Raw genomic sequence first — 18,609 nt, 5'->3', positions numbered from 1 at the left:
TGTACGAGGCGTACGGAGCAGAGCCGTGCGTGTGTACGAGGCGTACGGAGCAGAGCCGTGCGTGTGTACGAGGCGTACGGAGCGGAGCCGTGTGTACGAGGCGTACGGAGCAGAGCCGTGCGTGTGTACGAGGCGTACGGAGCAGAGCCGTGCGTGTGTACGAGGCGTACGGAGCGGAGCCGTGCGTGTGTACGAGGCGTACGGAGCGGAGCCGTGCGTGTGTACGAGGCGTACGGAGCGGAGCCGTGCGTGTGTACGAGGTGTACGGAGCAGAGCCGCGTGTGTACGAGGTGTACGGAGCAGAGCCGCGTGTGTACGAGGTGTACGGAGCAGAGCCGCGTGTGTACGATGTGTACGAAGCGGAGCCGCGTGTGTACGAAGCGGAGCCGCGTGTGTACGAGGCGTACGGAGCGGAGCCGCGTGTCTACGAGGCGTACGGAGCGGAGCCGCGTGTATACGAGGAGTACGGAGCGGAGCCGCGTGTGTACGAGGTGTACGGAGCGGAGCCGCGTGTGTACGAGACGTACGGAGCAGAGCCGCGTGTGTACAAGGCGTACGGAGCGAAGCCGCGTGTGTACGAGGCGTACGGAGCGAAGCCGCGTGTGTACGAGGCGTACGGAGCGGAGCCGCGTGTGTACGAGGCATACGGAGCGGAGCCGCGTGTGTACGAGGCGTATGGAGCGGAGTCGCGTGTGTACGAGGTGTTCGGAGCGGAGAAATCCTATCCACTATGCTGTAACACCTTGCCAAACCTGCAGCTGCTCTGACCATGAGCACATACCCTAACAGTTCCCATACCATACATAGCAGCAGCTTTTGTTTTGGCCAAAAGATTTTGTAAGCCGCCGCCACGACAAGGAGACTCTTCTGGCAGGGCCCTACTCTACTCTAACCTATTAAACATTTCTTAAAATATCCAGTACTCTATCTAGGTATATTTTTATTTATTTTTCTTTAAGGGAATGTGTCGCATACATTTTTTCATATAATATCACATACAAAGGGACAAAAACCGTCACACCATGGCCGGACTACATATTACCACCACATAGTGACCAAATAATACCACATACAAAGAATACCGACACACCATGAGTAGACCATATATTGACCGAATAATACTACATACAAGGAACAAATACCACCACACCATGACCAGACCACATATTACCACCACATAGTGACCAAATAATACTACATACAAGGAACATAGAATTAAACCTCATATTCTTGTTTATGCGTATTTGTATCCCACCCTGTATATAAACTGTTTATTGCAGGAAATTTGTGTGAAAACCACCGATGTTAGGAAATACACCCACATCTGATCTGGTGCAAAGCATAATATCTTGGCAAAGGATCATAGAGCCGCAGATATACCGAGCATTATCAATCATATCAACGGGAGGCAAATAGATGCATCATTGTAAAACAGACGAAAACAAGTATGTACAAAACACTGGTGAGATTACTGTGGAACATTGCAATGGTGAATCAGATTAGATGGAATTTACAAATCCTGCTATCCAGGAGTTGGATGTATAACAGATCAATTGCAATGGGATACGTCTGCATAGAGTCTGATGCAAAACTTGATCGTGAGGCTATAGGTATAGCATTTCTTTCTGTATCAATGAAAAACAGATTGTCATAGAAATATTGAAAATCTTTTCTTCTCCCCTGTCATAGATATTAAGAAGTCTCTCTCTCAGACTCCTCTTCCCTCCTTCCCTATAGTAATTGTCCACGGGAGAAGAGCTGACACTTTGGCCAGTGGCCTCTATGCAAGTTAACACACACATGAGAAGGGCCTTGTAAGCTAATGCTGACCCAAAAGGTGCTACCAAACCCAATTAACACAGGCTTGTGATAGATATACCGCTAACTGAGAAGGTTGTATTTCCAGTGCTTCGAAGGGAATGTAGCAAAGGCCTGCAGACAGCCCAAAGCCGATACAGAATAGGGAATAACTAAAGTTCCATATGTCCGATAATAGTGGAGCCTATATTTTGGGTGGCAGGGTCAGCTAAGGAACAATATGGATATTTTCCCGTCGCTGTAAGCCCCTCTGGGGAGCTGTGGCACAAAAGTAGCAAAATAGCAGATGGCAGCTATATCGTGTGTGGTCTCTGGAGAAAGGTAAAATCATAACGGAAAATATGGTATCACTTTCGGGCCTCTAAGATCAACCCACGATAAGTTATTGCAAAAACCAGATATCTAATAAAAATATGAAGGCTGGAGACCAGCCCCCATGATGTCATCACAGGGGGTGTGTGGGCAGGTCTCCCCGTAGGCATAAAAGAATCCATGGAGGATGGATCAGCACTTATGTTGGAAGTTACATATTTTGTGTAGTATGGGTCACTTTGACTGAACAGGCATTGGAGTGCTTCCCTCCAACTATACTGAGTCGCCCCTGCGAACTGTATAGAGTAAGTTGAGAATTGAAAGACACATTACTGTAATGTGTTGCCTGACAAAGGTTTTCTATAGAGTGTGATGTCCATTTTATGAGATGTTACTATCCCTGTCAGGAAAATATCCAGAAATGGAGTGGAAATCAAAGGTCCGCTGACAGTGAATTTTAAATTTAAGGAATAGGAATTCAAATACAAAACAAATTGTGACACTAACTGGGGGTCACCTCTCCATACTAAAAGTATATCATCAACATATCTACCAAACAAACAAATGGATTATCATCAGAAAAAATGTAGATTTCTTCCCACCACGACATGTACAGAATAGCCAAAGATGGTGAGAATTTGTAGCCCATGGGGGCTCCAAGTACTTGTAAATAATATTTAGAATCAAACATAAAATTGTTGTGGGACAACAAGTATTTTATGTTATAATGAACCTTTGTAAATTCACAGAATATCCACTATATTTATTTAAATGGTGTTGAACGGCAATGACGGCCAATGCGTGAGGGATGGAGGAATACAGGTTGACAACATTGCTGGTGACAAACCTATATTCTTCCTGCCACACAAACCTGTCAAAAACCCTCAGGACAGACGTAGTATCTTTCACATAGCCTGGTGTTTGAATAACCAGAGGATACAAATGTTCACCAGCCATTGGCTTAAATTCTCATTCAATGAACCCATACCCGAGATAATAGGGCGAAGGGGTGGGGGGAGAGATACCCTTGTGTGTTTTGGGGAGCCCAAGAAAAATGGGATAATCAGGTAACAGCCAGCGCTGAATTTTGTTATTAAACACCGACAAATAAATGCCTTCCTCCAGAATAGTGGACAACATTGTTTTATACAAATTGGTAGGATTCATAGAGAGCACCGGAGCAGATTTCATATATCAATAGTTCTAATAGCACATACTCCGGGGCATCAAAACATTGTGTCCATACAGAATAATGATCTCACACAGTTTCCTTTCTTTGGTCTTGAAAAAGTTAATTATCCGGTAAGGGGTGGAAACAGACAGAAACACCTTAATATGTGTGAAGCCTTCTGGATCTGACGTGTAAATACTAAATACCCTTCGGGTAATGAATTTCCGCAATGACCTGTTTTACATCTATTGATGAAATTCATACCGGTTTATTCCCAGCAGACATCTATATGGTGACATTCCAGGTTTTCTGAATTTATTTTGTGTTTTTCCGGTTATTATTTGCCGGTGTACTTATTTGCCTTTCTGTATATTGCGCTATCATTGCTGATTCATCTTCGCAGAACGCACATAAATGATGCAAATATCTTAAAGATTTTCAGCAATGACTGAGTATTTCCATTGCAATGTTCTGCAGCTTATTTATCTTCCATTTCTCATATATTTATTTTTGTCAGTTTTTTCGCAATATAATTCAATGATTTGTTTTTCGTTGATACAGATAGAAATTCCCGCTACATCCACAGCTTCACGATTCAGTTCTGCATCAGATATTTGTTTTTGTCAGTTTTATTATAATGTAATTACCTGTTTTTCATTGATACAGATAGAAATGCTTGCTCCATCTATAGCCTCACGATCAGGTTTTCCATCAGACTCTATGCAGACGTCTCCCATTGCCATTGATCTGTTATACATCCAGCTCTTGGATATCATGGATTTGTACGCTCCATCTAATCTGATTCGCCATTACAATGCTCCACAGTAATCTGATTCGCCTTTACAATGCTCCACAGTAATCTGATTCGCCATTACAATGCTCCACAGTAATCTGATTCGCCATTACAATGCTCCACAGTAATCTGATTCGCCATTACAATGCTCCACAGTAATCTGAATCGCCATTACAATGCTCCACAGTAATCTGATTCGCCATTACAATGCTCCACAGTAATCTCACCAGTGTTCTGTACTTGTTCTCGTCTGTTTTACAATGATGCATCTATTTGCCTCCCGGTGATATGACAGATAATGCTCGGTATATCTGCGGCTCTATGATTCTTTGTCAGGATTAGAGATGAGCGTTGTTCTACTCGAACTGTTCGCCAATCTCAAATTCGAGCTGTTTTGGGCGGTGTTCGAGCCGTTCGGCGAACACGAACAATTTGAGAAAAATTCGGCTGTTCGAGGTTATGTTCGATAACTGTTTGTGCACCAAAATCATAACTGGATTTTTTCTCAGTAATGATGAAAATTAATGTTAATACGCAGTTTGAGTGTACAGCGGGGTGGGGGGAGGGGCAGGGGATGGATCTCTGCAGGAACAATGAAGATCTCCATTTTTTTTTTCTCTTTCCCGCATTTACAGTGGGGAGGTGCAATCTGTCAGCCTATCAGCAGCGCACACACGGAGCGAAGTGCTTTTTTTCACACAAGCAAGGGCATGTGTCATTGGCAGTGTATGTCACATGTCCTTGCCCTATAAGACCAAGCCATTTTCCCCGTCGCCACCATTTTCTCACTGCTGCAGCTGCGTGTTAGACGGCACCGCTGTTGTTGTGTGCGCTATACCTTGTTAATTTCAAGCCAATTTTCGCACAAATCTACAGATAGCTTGGGAGTAGGGAATAGTTGTGATTGCAGTCCTTTTAAGGCCTAGGTTACAGCATTTCCTACGACTTTTATCAGGCAGGTCTGTGCTCTTAAATAGATTGTGGGAGTAAAGACTAATTGTAATTGGAGTCCTTTTCAGGACTAGGTTACATCAGTTCCTATCAGTTTTTGCCAGGCAGGTCTGTGCCAGTGCTGTGCAAGTTTTTTTCACAGCATTTGGCTGAATCTAGCAAAGCTAATCCTTTTTGGCCTATTGCAGAGTGTGTTAGTCAGTGGAGTAGCCTATCTGTGTTGCAAGATATACCACCTGTGTATAGAATACCAATTTTTTTACTGCACCTAGTGAAGTAAAATCTTTTGGGCATAGCATCATTCTATTAGTCCATCTATACTGACCTCCATCAGGTTGCAAATTGAATATAATTTTTTTCTGCATCTAGCTCTGAAAAAATATTGGGCTTCTAGCTGTGTGTGGGACTTGTTGTAATAGTCCATCTATACTGACCTCCATCAGGTTGCAAACTGAATATATTTTTTTCTGCATCTACCTCTGAAAAAATATTGGGCTTCTAGCTGTGTGTGGGACTTGTTCTATTAATCCATCTATACAGACCTCCATCAGGTTGCAAACTGAATATATTTTTTTCTGCATCTACCTCTGAAAAAATATTGGGCTTCTAGCTGTGTGTGGGACTTGTTGTATTAGTCCATCTATACTGACCTCCATCAGGTTGCAAACTGAATATATTTTTTTCTGCATCTACCTCTGAAAAAATATTGGGCTTCTAGCTGTGTGTGGGACTTGTTCTATTAATCCATCTATACAGACCTCCATCAGGTTGCAAACTGAATATATTTTTTTCTGCATCTACCTCTGAAAAAATATTGGGCTTCTAGCTGTGTGTGGGACTTGTTGTATTAGTCCATCTATACTGACCTCCATCAGGTTGCAAACTGACTATATTTTTTTCTGCATCTACCTCTGAAAAAATATTGGGCTTCTAGCTGTGTGTGGGACTTGTTCTATTAATCCATCTATACAGACCTCCATCAGGTTGCAAACTAAATATATTTTTTCTGCATCTACCTCTGAAAAAATATGTGGCCTTCTAGCAGTGTGTGGGACTTTCTCTATTAGTCCATCTATACTGACTTCCATCAGGTTGCAAACTGAATATAATTTTTTTCTGCATCTAGCTCTGAAAAAATATTTGGCCTTCTAGCAGTGTGTGGGACTTTCTCTATTAGTCCATCTATACTGACCTCCATCAGGTTGCAAATTAAAAATAATTTTTATCTGCATCTACAGTACCTCTGAAAAAATATTTGGGCTTCTAGCTGTGTGTGGGACTTGTTCTATTAGTCCATCTATACTGACCTCCATCAGGTTGCAAATTGAATATAATTTTTATCTGCATCTAGCTCTGAAAAAATATTTGGCCTTCTAGCAGTGTGTGGGACTTTCTCTATTAGTCCATCTATACTGACCTCCATCAGGTTGCAAATTGAATATAATTTTTATCTGCATCTAGCTCTGAAAAAATATTTGGCCTTCTAGCAGTGTGTGGGACTTTCTCTATTAGTCCATCTATACTGACCTCCATCAGGTTGCAAATTAAAAATAATTTTTATCTGCATCTACCTCTGAAAAAATATTTGGGCTTCTAGCTGTGTGTGGGACTTGTTCTATTAGTCCATCTATACTGACCTCCATCAGGTTGCAAATTGAATATAATTTTTTTCTGCATCTAACCCAGCCAATAGTTTTGGCCTAATACCACAGTTTGGCCACTCAGCTCTGCTCGGTTCCCATCCATTGTTTTTTTGTGCAAACAACTCCAGAGTTGTGAATTAGTTAACCACCAAAATGAGTGGAAAAAGTCCTGCTGCTGGTGGAAAGGGGAATAGGCGTGTTGGGAAGGGGAAAAAAGGTTGTGTCCGTGGGGTAGGTGTTAAAGCAACAGTAAAATCTGCAGAAGAAAGACCATCTTCCAGCCAAACTAAAATGTCTACTTCTTTTAGCGGACAATGTGATAAGATCCCTTTCTTACGGCCACGCCAATCGCTACAAATTCCAGATGAGGCACAAAAACAGCAGGTGCTTCAACGGATATCAAGTGCTCCTTTAAGTGGGCTCTCCTCCACATCAACTTCAACATCACAAATACTCCAGTCCTCAAAGGTGTCACACCAATCGCACTTGCTTCCTCACAGCTCCCAAATCTCCAGCTGCCCGTCTGAGTATGAGGTAGAACAGATGGTTGAGTCTGCAGAGCTGTTTAGTCATACTATAGCCTGGGAATCAGAGGTCGACTCCAGCGCTTCTGTGAATCCAGACGAGGAAATGATCTGCACTGATGCCCAGAATCTTTATGAGTCGGATCCAGGACCAGACGCAGAAGGTTCTGACCATAATGTAGACCCTCATTCCCAAACTGTAACTCCTGTTGGTGGAGACAATGAGGAAGACGATGATGAGACTCAAATACCTGATTGGAGCGACAACTTTAGTTTTTTGTCAGGGCAGGAACAGGTTGGCTCTGAGGACGACGGGTGTGATAACGCACAGGGTGATGATGATGAGGTTGGAGATCCCACTTACTGTCAACCCACAGTCAGCCAAGAGATGAGGTCAGCAGAGGAGGTGGAGGAAGATGCTAGTGACGACGAGGTCAGGTTGCGCCTTCCTGGACCTCAGTTCACATTGTCTGGTTTTTTGACTTGTTTGCATTCTGTGCAATTTAAGGGTGTGGCATGCCCTTTGTTGAGCTGATTGGTATATATGTAGCTTACCACGGGCCTAGGTGGTCTGGAGTTGGGACCCGGTCCTATTTGTCTACCCTTTTATATGCATTACTTCAACTTTGATATACAGTAAGGTTTTTAATATAGGCAGTATAGGTACCGTCCCAATTTAGGGTCACCTTGCCGCTGGTGGGACGGCTTGTATACTTTTTTTGATCAAAAATAGTTCACTAAGTACCCTATATTTATTATGCAATTTTGCTTTACATTTATATATAATTATGGTAGGGTATGAGATATATTTTTGTCTTGCTTCTTTTTTGCTAGTGTGAACATGCCTCTGTTTCTTGTATGTCTGCCATCTTAGACCTCAGTTCACATTGTCTGGTTTTTTGACTTGTTTGCATTCTGTGCAATTTAAGGGTGTGGCATGCCCTTTGTTGAGCTGATTGGTATATATGTAGCTTACCACGGGCCTAGGTGGTCTGGAGTTGGGACCCGGTCCTATTTGTCTACCCTTTTATATGCATTACTTCAACTTTGATATACAGTAAGGTTTTTAATATAGGCAGTATAGGTACCGTCCCAATTTAGGGTCACCTTGCCGCTGGTGGGACGGCTTGTATACTTTTTTTGATCAAAAATAGTTCACTAAGTACCCTATATTTATTATGCAATTTTGCTTTACATTTATATATAATTATGGTAGGGTATGAGATATATTTTTGTCTTGCTTCTTTTTTGCTAGTGTGAACATGCCTCTGTTTCTTGTATGTCTGCCATCTTAGACCTCAGTTCACATTGTCTGGTTTTTTGACTTGTTTGCATTCTGTGCAATTTAAGGGTGTGGCATGCCCTTTGTTGAGCTGATTGGTATATATGTAGCTTACCACGGGCCTAGGTGGTCTGGAGTTGGGACCCGGTCCTATTTGTCTACCCTTTTATATGCATTACTTCAACTTTGATATACAGTAAGGTTTTTAATATAGGCAGTATAGGTACCGTCCCAATTTAGGGTCACCTTGCCGCTGGTGGGACGGCTTGTATACTTTTTTTGATCAAAAATAGTTCACTAAGTACCCTATATTTATTATGCAATTTTGCTTTACATTTATATATAATTATGGTAGGGTATGAGATATATTTTTGTCTTGCTTCTTTTTTGCTAGTGTGAACATGCCTCTGTTTCTTGTATGTCTGCCATCTTAGACCTCAGTTCACATTGTCTGGTTTTTTGACTTGTTTGCATTCTGTGCAATTTAAGGGTGTGGCATGCCCTTTGTTGAGCTGATTGGTATATATGTAGCTTACCACGGGCCTAGGTGGTCTGGAGTTGGGACCCGGTCCTATTTGTCTACCCTTTTATATGCATTACTTCAACTTTGATATACAGTAAGGTTTTTAATATAGGCAGTATAGGTACCGTCCCAATTTAGGGTCACCTTGCCGCTGGTGGGACGGCTTGTATACTTTTTTTGATCAAAAATAGTTCACTAAGTACCCTATATTTATTATGCAATTTTGCTTTACATTTATATATAATTATGGTAGGGTATGAGATATATTTTTGTCTTGCTTCTTTTTTGCTAGTGTGAACATGCCTCTGTTTCTTGTATGTCTGCCATCTTAGACCTCAGTTCACATTGTCTGGTTTTTTGACTTGTTTGCATTCTGTGCAATTTAAGGGTGTGGCATGCCCTTTGTTGAGCTGATTGGTATATATGTAGCTTACCACGGGCCTAGGTGGTCTGGAGTTGGGACCCGGTCCTATTTGTCTACCCTTTTATATGCATTACTTCAACTTTGATATACAGTAAGGTTTTTAATATAGGCAGTATAGGTACCGTCCCAATTTAGGGTCACCTTGCCGCTGGTGGGACGGCTTGTATACTTTTTTTGATCAAAAATAGTTCACTAAGTACCCTATATTTATTATGCAATTTTGCTTTACATTTATATATAATTATGGTAGGGTATGAGATATATTTTTGTCTTGCTTCTTTTTTACTCATACTATAGCCTGGGAATCAGAGGTCGACTCCAGCGCTTCTGTGAATCCAGACGAGGAAATGATCTGCACTGATGCCCAGAATCTTTATGAGTCGGATCCAGGACCAGACGCAGAAGGTTCTGACCATAATATAGACCCTCATTCCCAAACTGTAACTCCTGTTGGTGGAGACAATGAGGAAGACGATGATAAGACTCAAATACCTGATTGGAGCGACAACTTTAGTTTTTTGTCAGGGCAGGAACAGGTTGGCTCTGAGGACGACGGGTGTGATAACGCACAGGGTGATGATGATGAGGTTGGAGATCCCACTTACTGTCAACCCACAGTCAGCCAAGAGATGAGGTCAGCAGAGGAGGTGGAGGAAGATGCTAGTGATGACGAGGTCAGGTTGCGCCTTCCTGGACAGAGACGTAGTACTGGAAGCACGTCAACAACTGCATCCTCAAACACAACTCTGCCTCTCACCACAAGTCGTGGTGGCTCTTCAGGTCGCATGGGTGCTAAGCCTTGCATAGCCTGGGCATTTTTTCAGATCGATAAAGATGACCCAACTCGTGTTATCTGTAACATTTGTCAGCAAAAGCTAAGTAGAGGCCAAAAAATACATAGTTTGAGTACTTCATGCATGAACCGGCACATGGACATGAAGCATAAGTTGCAGTGGGAAGCTCAGTGTGCTACAATGCGGCCTAGCCGGCTGGGCCAACCACCGTCTGCCATATCTTGTGCATCCGCGGCCTCTTCATCCTCTGTGACTGGGGGGACAGCAGTCACACCTGTTTTGGGGCGCAGACCTGCCACCTCTTTACCCGCAACAGCCAGCGTGATTGGCAGGTCATCATTTTCTTTGGAGGTGGTAACACCGGCTGGTGTTGAGCGCTGTCCGACATCGATAGCACCACCTTTGGATCAAGGCAACCTAACATGTCCGCCTGCATCTTCCTCACAGACCGGCAGTTTGCCGGGGACACCCTTATCAACCCCGTCTAAGCACAATAACCAGCCCTCGGTCCCTCAGATGTGGACAAGTAAAAGACCATTTCCTCCTAGCCATGAGAAAGCGAAGAGGTTGAATTTCACCATCTGCAAGCTCTTGGCTACAGAAATGCTGCCTTTCCGCCTGGTGGACACAGAGGATTTTCGAGACCTTATGTCCGTCGCAGTGCCCCAGTACCAGATGCCCAGTCGGCACTACTTCTCAAAGAAAGGTGTGCCTGCGCTCCACCAGCATGTCGCACACAACATCACCGCTTCTTTGAGAAACTCTGTGTGTGACAGGGTGCATTTCACCACAGACACTTGGACGAGTAGGCATGGACAGGGGCGTTACATGTCGCTGACTGGGCACTGGATAACTATGGTGACAGCAGGACAAGGGGCTGCTGTCCAAGTCTTGCCGTCCCCACGAGTTGTGCGTCAATCCTCTTTATGTCAAAGTTCCTCCACTGCTTCTGCCTCCTCAACCTCCTCTCGGTCTTCCACCTGCACCCAAAGCCTGTCTGGTCATGCCACAAGCTTTCTAACTGCGCAGAAGGGATCCTGCACACCTCCTTACTATGCTGGCAGTAGGGCTCAACGTCATCAGGCGGTTTTTACATTGAAATGTCTGGGAAATGTGAGTCACACAGCTGAGGAGTTGTGGTCAGCTCTGGAGAACCAATTTCATGAATGGTTGTCTCCACTGGACCTGAAACCAGGGAAGGCCGTGTGCGACAATGCTGCAAACCTGGGTGCGGCCCTTCACCGGGGCAATGTCACACACGTGCCTTGTATGGCTCACGTGTTGAACCTGGTTGTCCAGCAATTTTTAGCCCACTATCCCAGACTAGATGGCCTTCTGCAGAGGGCACGGTCGCTGTGTGCTCACTTCCGCCGTTCGCATCCCGCAGCTCAGCGACTTACATCTCTACAGAAGTCGTTGGGCCTGCCACTTCACCGGCTAAAATGCGATGTGCCTACCCGGTGGAATTCAACTCTGCACATGTTGCAGCGACTTTGGCAGCACCGACAAGCCCTGGTGCAATACGTTCTGACGTATAGCCTGGGCCAACGAGATCCAGAGGTGGGGCAAATCACGCTGGAGGAGTGGTCTCAGATCAGGGACCTATGCACCCTTCTGCACAGTTTTGAAATGGCGACGAAGATGTTTAGTGCTGACGATGCCATTATCAGCATGACTATTCCGGTGATTTACATGCTGGAGCACATGTTAAACAGAATTCGGAGTCAGGTGGTGGCACAAGAGGAGGTGGAGGAAGTAGAGGAGGAGGAGTTGTATGCGGAAGGGCTAACATCTGCAAGGTCCAGATGGTCGGCAGCACCAAGGCGGCAGGCATGTGAGGGTGGGGGAGATGGTTTTACGAGGGCGCATGGGAGCAGCCAAACTAGTGAGGAAGGTGCAGGAGCCCAGGAAGAAGTGGAGGACGAACTGATGGAAGACTCATCAGATGACGGAGACCTTGATCACATTTCTGTTGTGCGAGGTTGGGGGGAGAGGACAGAGGAAGGAAGCATGATTGTTACCTCGCCACCAACACAACAGGGACTTGGTGCTCCTGGATGCGCAACACACATGAGTGCCTTCTTGCTGCACTACCTGCAACATGACCCTCGAATTGTGAGAATTAGAAATAATCCTGACTACTGGGTTGCCACACTGTTAGATCCCCGGTACAAAAGTAAATTTGCAGAAATTATTCCTGCCATAGAAAGGGATGCACGCATGCATTAGTATCAGCAGAGACTGTTGCAGAATCTTACATGTGCTTTTCCACAAAATACCAGTGGTGCACGTAGTGAATCTCACAGTTCCAACTTGCCAACCGTGGGACCGTCAAGTGTTCAGCACTCAAACCGTAACAGAACCACAGTATCTGCTGGTAACATCAATTTTGCGGAATCATTTCACCACTTTTTTAGCCCATCCTTTGCAAGGCCACAGGAGACAAGAAGTCTGACACATAGTCAACGCCTAGAGACGATGGTACAGGAGTATCTCCAAGTAAACATTGAAGCCATGACTGTGTCACTGGACCCTTGCTCTTTTTGGGCTTCCAATCTGGATAAATGGCCGGAGCTAGCCACTTACGCCTTGGAGATCTTGTCATGCCCCGCAGCCAGCGTTCTGTCTGAACGTGTGTTCAGCGCTGCTGGTGGTGTGCTGATAGATAAGCGCACGCGGCTCTCCACTGAAAATGTAGACAGACTCACGTTCATAAAGATGAACAAATCATGGATCCGAAACGACTTTTCTACCCCTGTGTCATCCTGGGGAGAGTAAAAGCTTGATGATTGGATAAAATCACCCTACCAACCGTTTTAAGCTTTCAAATTACTAATCATGTTTATCTGTATCTTGGCTGGAAAATAATTTGGGCTTTGTAGCAGTGTGCAGCACTGATTCTATTAGGCCATCTATAATAAGCTCCACCAGATTTAAAATTACTAATCATGTTTATCTGTATCTTGACTGGAAAATAATTTGGGCTTTGTAGCAGTGTGCAGCACTGATCCTATTAGGCCATCTATACTAAAGCTTCACCAGATTTAAAATTAATAATAATTTTTAGCTGCATCTAGCCCGGAAAATAATTTTGGGGCTCCGAGATGCGCAAGACACATAAGTGCCTTCTTGCTGCACTACCTGCAGCATGACCCTCATATTGTCAGAATTCGAAGTAATCATGACTACTGGGTTGCCACACTCTTAGATCCCCCAAACTTTTCGATCAACCTTTTCATTTTAATAAAGACCAAAAAAATGGTCATTTTTGAAATTATAAGCATTAGCAGGTTGTTAGAAACTGAAATCAAACAGTTTTCAACTCAAAACTTTATTCTAGGTGATGTTACATTTTCACATAGGACCCCTTGTTCGAAAGGAGCTTCTGAACTCTCTCGTCCATTGAATTTGTCAGGTTTTGGATGGTTTCTGCTTCAATTGTTTTGCATGAGGACAGAATACCCTCCCAGAGCTGTTGCTTAGATGTGAACTGCCTCCCGCCATCATAGACACTCCTTTTAATGATGCTCCAAAGGTTCTGAATGGGGTAGAGGTCAGGGGAGCATGGGGGTCACACCATAAGTTTGTCCCCTTTTATGCCCATATCAGCCAGAGATGCAGATGTTTTATGTGCAGCATGAGATGGTGCATTATCATGCAAAAAAATGATCTTGCTGTGAAATACACGGTTCTTCTTCTTGAACCATGGCAGGAAGTGCTGTTTGAGAAAATCCACATACATTATGGAGTTCATCTTTAGCGCCTTCAGGGATCCTAAAGGGGCCGACAATCTCTCTCCCCATGATTCCAGCCCAAAACATTACTCCACCTCCTCCTTGTTGGCGCTGTAGCCGTGTTTGCGTGGGGTGTCCATCAACCAGCCATCCTCCACTCCATCCATCTGGACCATCGAGCGCTGCATGGCACTCATCCGTGAACAAAACAGTTTTGAAATCAGTCTTCATGTAATGTTTGGCCCACTGGAGCTGTTTCTGTTTGTGTGAAGTGGATAGAGGAGGTCGACAGGATGGCGTATGCACAGCTGCAAACCTCTGAAGGACCCTGCATCTTGTTGTTCGGGGGACGTTGGAGGCACCAGCAGCTTCAAAAACTTGTCTGCTGCTATGACAAGGCTTTTTTGCCGCTGCTCTTTCAACCTGACGTAATTGCCTGTAGGAAAGAGTCCTCAATTTGCCCTTATCAGCACGCACACGTGTGTACTGTGAATCAGCTACATACTTCTTGATTGCCAAGACACTTCATCCTGATCATCGCACAATGTTGATTGTAGTCATGCCTTGACCTAAACACTCCACAATTTGTTGCTTCTCAGCAGCCGACACATCCTTTTTCTTTCCCATTTTGGCAGAAAATGTAGGCTGCTTAATAATGTGAGACAGCCTTCTTAAGTAGTCTTGCCTTTCATTGGACACACCTGCCAAACTAATTAGCACAGGTGTCTGCAATTGCTTACAGTGATATAAAGAGCCCTGACACACATCACCATCAATGAGTTTAACTGACAAACAAACAAATTCTTCCCTTATCACTCCTAAACACTTTTTGCATAATAATTTGGAACACAGTGTACATGTGCTTTTCCACAAAACACCAGTGGTTCACGTAGTGAATCTTACAGTTCTAACTTGCCAACCGTGGTCTGTATGGAATTGTTCAATAAAGGGCCCAAAATTAAGATAACATAGATGGGAGAGGTCTCTATGAATAGGAATTCCTAAGTATTTGATACCCTGTGAGGGCCAGGCAAAGGGAAAGTTGGACTGGATGGAATCCTATATGGATTTGGGGAGGGAGACATCGAGGGCCTCAGACTTCGCTGCATTGATTTTAAAATTTGACCATGTAACAAAGTGATCTATTTCAGCCATAACAGCATGGATGGATATATGTGATTGAGTGATATATACTAGGACATCATCAGCAAATAGAGAGCACTTGTACTCGGTGCCTCCCACCTCAATCCACCTAATATTGGGGTTATGGCGAATTGATGAGAGCAGGTGCTCCGTCACTAGGATGTATAAGAGAAGGGACAGAGAACATCCCTGCCTTGTTCCATTGGTGATTGTGAAAGGTGATGAAAATGTTCTGACGCGCCCCCTGGGCCTTGGGACACCCGGAGCCGGACCCTTTTTGGTGGATGCTGGTGGTTGTAGTCTCCGTGGCGGCGACCCGGTTCCGTGGCTCAGGGCGGTCAAACCAGTGGCGGAACTATTTATGTGGTTTTGATGTTTAAATGTCCGACTACGCCACCCGTGGATTGCGGTCAGAGTGAACCGCCGCTCCAGGGCAGACTGCTGAGGCTGGTGTTGTGGGTGCAGCAGAGCGTAGCATAACTCCCCACGGGAGGAGTATAGCCTCAGGGCAGTGTATGCGGAGGATGGGGGTGATGGTGCAGGGCAGCAGCAGTAGCGACACGGAGTCAGTGATGCAGTCCAGGGCCTTTACTTACAGTTCTTATTATCCAGACCACGTCTGCAGGTAACGGCTGCCCACGTCGTACTGTGCTCACCAGGTGAGGGGCTCAGACAACTCCCAGATAACTTTGGAGCGCTTCACAGGACCCCCTTTGTGTGTCCTTTGTCTACAGATTTCCCCTTCCTCAGTGTTCCCTCCCCCCACTCCAGCCAGGGACAGGGACTGTCGTGCCCATCTCAGGGGCATATTGGTCGCCCTGCACCACGGCAATGTGGTGTAATGCATGCAGGTGTCGGGTCCTGATCCACACTACATCCTTACCTGAGAGTGAGATATCACACCTCTGGGTGAGGTGCAATACCTCTGTAGCAACCGAGCCCTCAGGGTGCTACAGTTCCATTAATCTTCAGCCTAGGTGACGTATTGCGATACAGGGTCATGATTTTGGCTATAAAAGGGTCCCCTAGACCCCTACCCCAAGCTTTTTAAGAGAATCATATATGGCGTGCCAGGAGACTCTATGGAATGCTTTCTCAGCATCCAACGAGAGTATCTAATTACAAATTTTTAACTGCATCTAGCCCAGGAAATACTTTGTGCCTAGTAGCAGTGTCTGCTAGTCAGCGGATTATCCCGGCTGTTAAGCAAGCTACACCACCTGTAGTTTGGACACTTAATTTTTTCAAAGGAAATGCTTCGGGACCACGGGATACTCAGTGAAGAGCATCAGGAGGCACCCCAAGGCATAGGGGCTGGGACTGGCAGTAGGATGCCTTGCGGTGGACAGCCGAGCTCGATCCTTATAAAAGCTTTTTAACTGCAGCTGCTTTAGTGGACGCTACTGGAGCTGGAATTACGCGGCTGCTGGCATGAGACTTGCCCTCCAATAGATCCTTGTAAATGGATTTAAAGTGTATTCATTCAAATTAGAGAGACAATTTAAATTAAAAAGCTTAGAGCTGCCTCCACCACAGGGGGGTTCGCTCGACCCACCAGCGGACAGGCACCAGTATTGGGAGAGGGGGGCTGGCCGTCAGGGTTCACCGCGGCTCTGGCACAAACCCGGCGACGCGGAGGTGGCACGGGCAGGAGCGGACTGAACGTGTCGGCTTCTCACTTTTTGGATTTTAGAAGGGCATGACATGCCTATATCTGTGTCTCCCCCTCCTTTTACTCCTCCACCTCTTTTCTTTTCGCATGACTATATGTACTTGTCACTTTTCCATGTGTTAGTTGTGTCTTCTGAGCAGTTTGTCAGCTTTTGGACACCTTTGAAGGTGTTTTCTATGTGTTTCTATGTGTTTTTGTTTGCCTGCCATTGGTTTTAACGGTGTTCGAAGGTGTTCGACGAACAGTTCGGCGAACACACGGGTGTTCGACGAACCGAACTCGAACACTACGGGGGTGGCTCAACACTAGTCAGGATATTATACTTTGCACCAGATCAGATGCGGGTGGATTTCCTTGTAAATCTTCTACTATGTAATCAAATTGCATATTTTTTTTCCCCTTTATATGTTCATTGTTATAGGTTTATAGTTTCTCCATATTGGTTATTGTGCATATTATTTTATATGACATTTTTACGTGTGTCAGATCGATAAGAACACTATTTCTATTAACAATTTAGACATTGATGCGTTTTCTCTGTTTATTGGACATTGTTATTGCGATGCTCTATACTGAATCTATCATCCATCTCATGTATACATGTTCCTGTCCCTCTATAATCAGTATATCCTCCCACCTTCCGTTGCTATAGTTGATGGCATTTGTGATGTTCTGACCCTGTGATCTCACACCTGTACACTTAATCCCGGTGTTGTGTTCCTATATGGGATAACCCCTGGCAGCTAACACCGGTGGTCTTCACACAAATGTCCTGCAATAAACAGTTTATATACAGAGGGGGATACGGATATGCATGAACAAGAGTATGAGGTGTAATTCTATCTTATTTTTCACCATCATGGTGTTTTGCATTTCTGTATTTGATCTCGTTGCCTTCAGTGTGAACTGTGACTTGGATTTTCTTCACATCTTTTGCATGTCTAATTGATTTCTCATTTCGTGTCATGTGACTCCATTGTGCTTGTATATATATATGACTTCATTGTCCTTTTCTCATATGCTATAACTATGGGCACAACCCTAGCGCCAGAAAACACATAAGAATTTAAAAAGTTTTTTTTTTTTTTTAATGATCCAATCATTTTTTTTCATATTTTTCCTGTTGGAGTGCTGATTTTCTCCTTTTCGTTTCCTTCATATGTCTGTGCTCACCAGCCAGACCGGCACCCTTCAGTGGACTATCTTCACCCTATTTGGATTCAGCGTTGCAGCTCCCTAACCCTCCCTCCTGTTTCTTCACAATATTGTAACACGTATCCTAGGCCTCGATCTTTCCCATACAAACTTGCTGTTAGAATGGTTGAGACTGGAGAAAAAGGTCTGAGGAACGCAGACCGGAACGGTCTGAAATATATAAAGAAGATCTGGTAAAATGTCCATTTTGATCACACTAATACAACCAAACCAGAACAAGGGTTTCAAGTTATAATTCATTCGATATTTTACCATTTGTTCAAGGATGGGGGATATAATTTAAACGATACAGATCATCCAAGTTCCCCAGAATTTGTATACCCAGGTACTTAATTGTGTCTTTCTGCCACTTAAAGGGGAAGTTAGAAATTAGTTATTGTGTCAGTTCAGGGTTGAAAGTTATGTTCATGGCTTCTGTTTTAGAATAGTTGACTTTAAAATTGCTTTCATGGCCGAGTTATTCGAATTCCTTTATTATAGAAGGAAATGAGATCATTGGGTTTGAAACAGAGCAACAGGTCGTCTGCATGTAGAGCTAGTTTATAGTGATGTGAGTCTATAGTAACTCCACTAATATCTGGATTTGTATGTAATGCTACCGCTAAATGTT

The sequence above is a fragment of the Phyllobates terribilis genome, unplaced genomic scaffold (assembly GCF_046119375.1).
Source record: "Phyllobates terribilis strain yellow unplaced genomic scaffold, ASM4611937v1 Scaffold_17__1_contigs__length_24005725, whole genome shotgun sequence".
NCBI lineage: Eukaryota > Metazoa > Chordata > Amphibia > Anura > Dendrobatidae > Phyllobates > Phyllobates terribilis.
Note: the sequence above shows the minus strand (reverse complement) of the source record.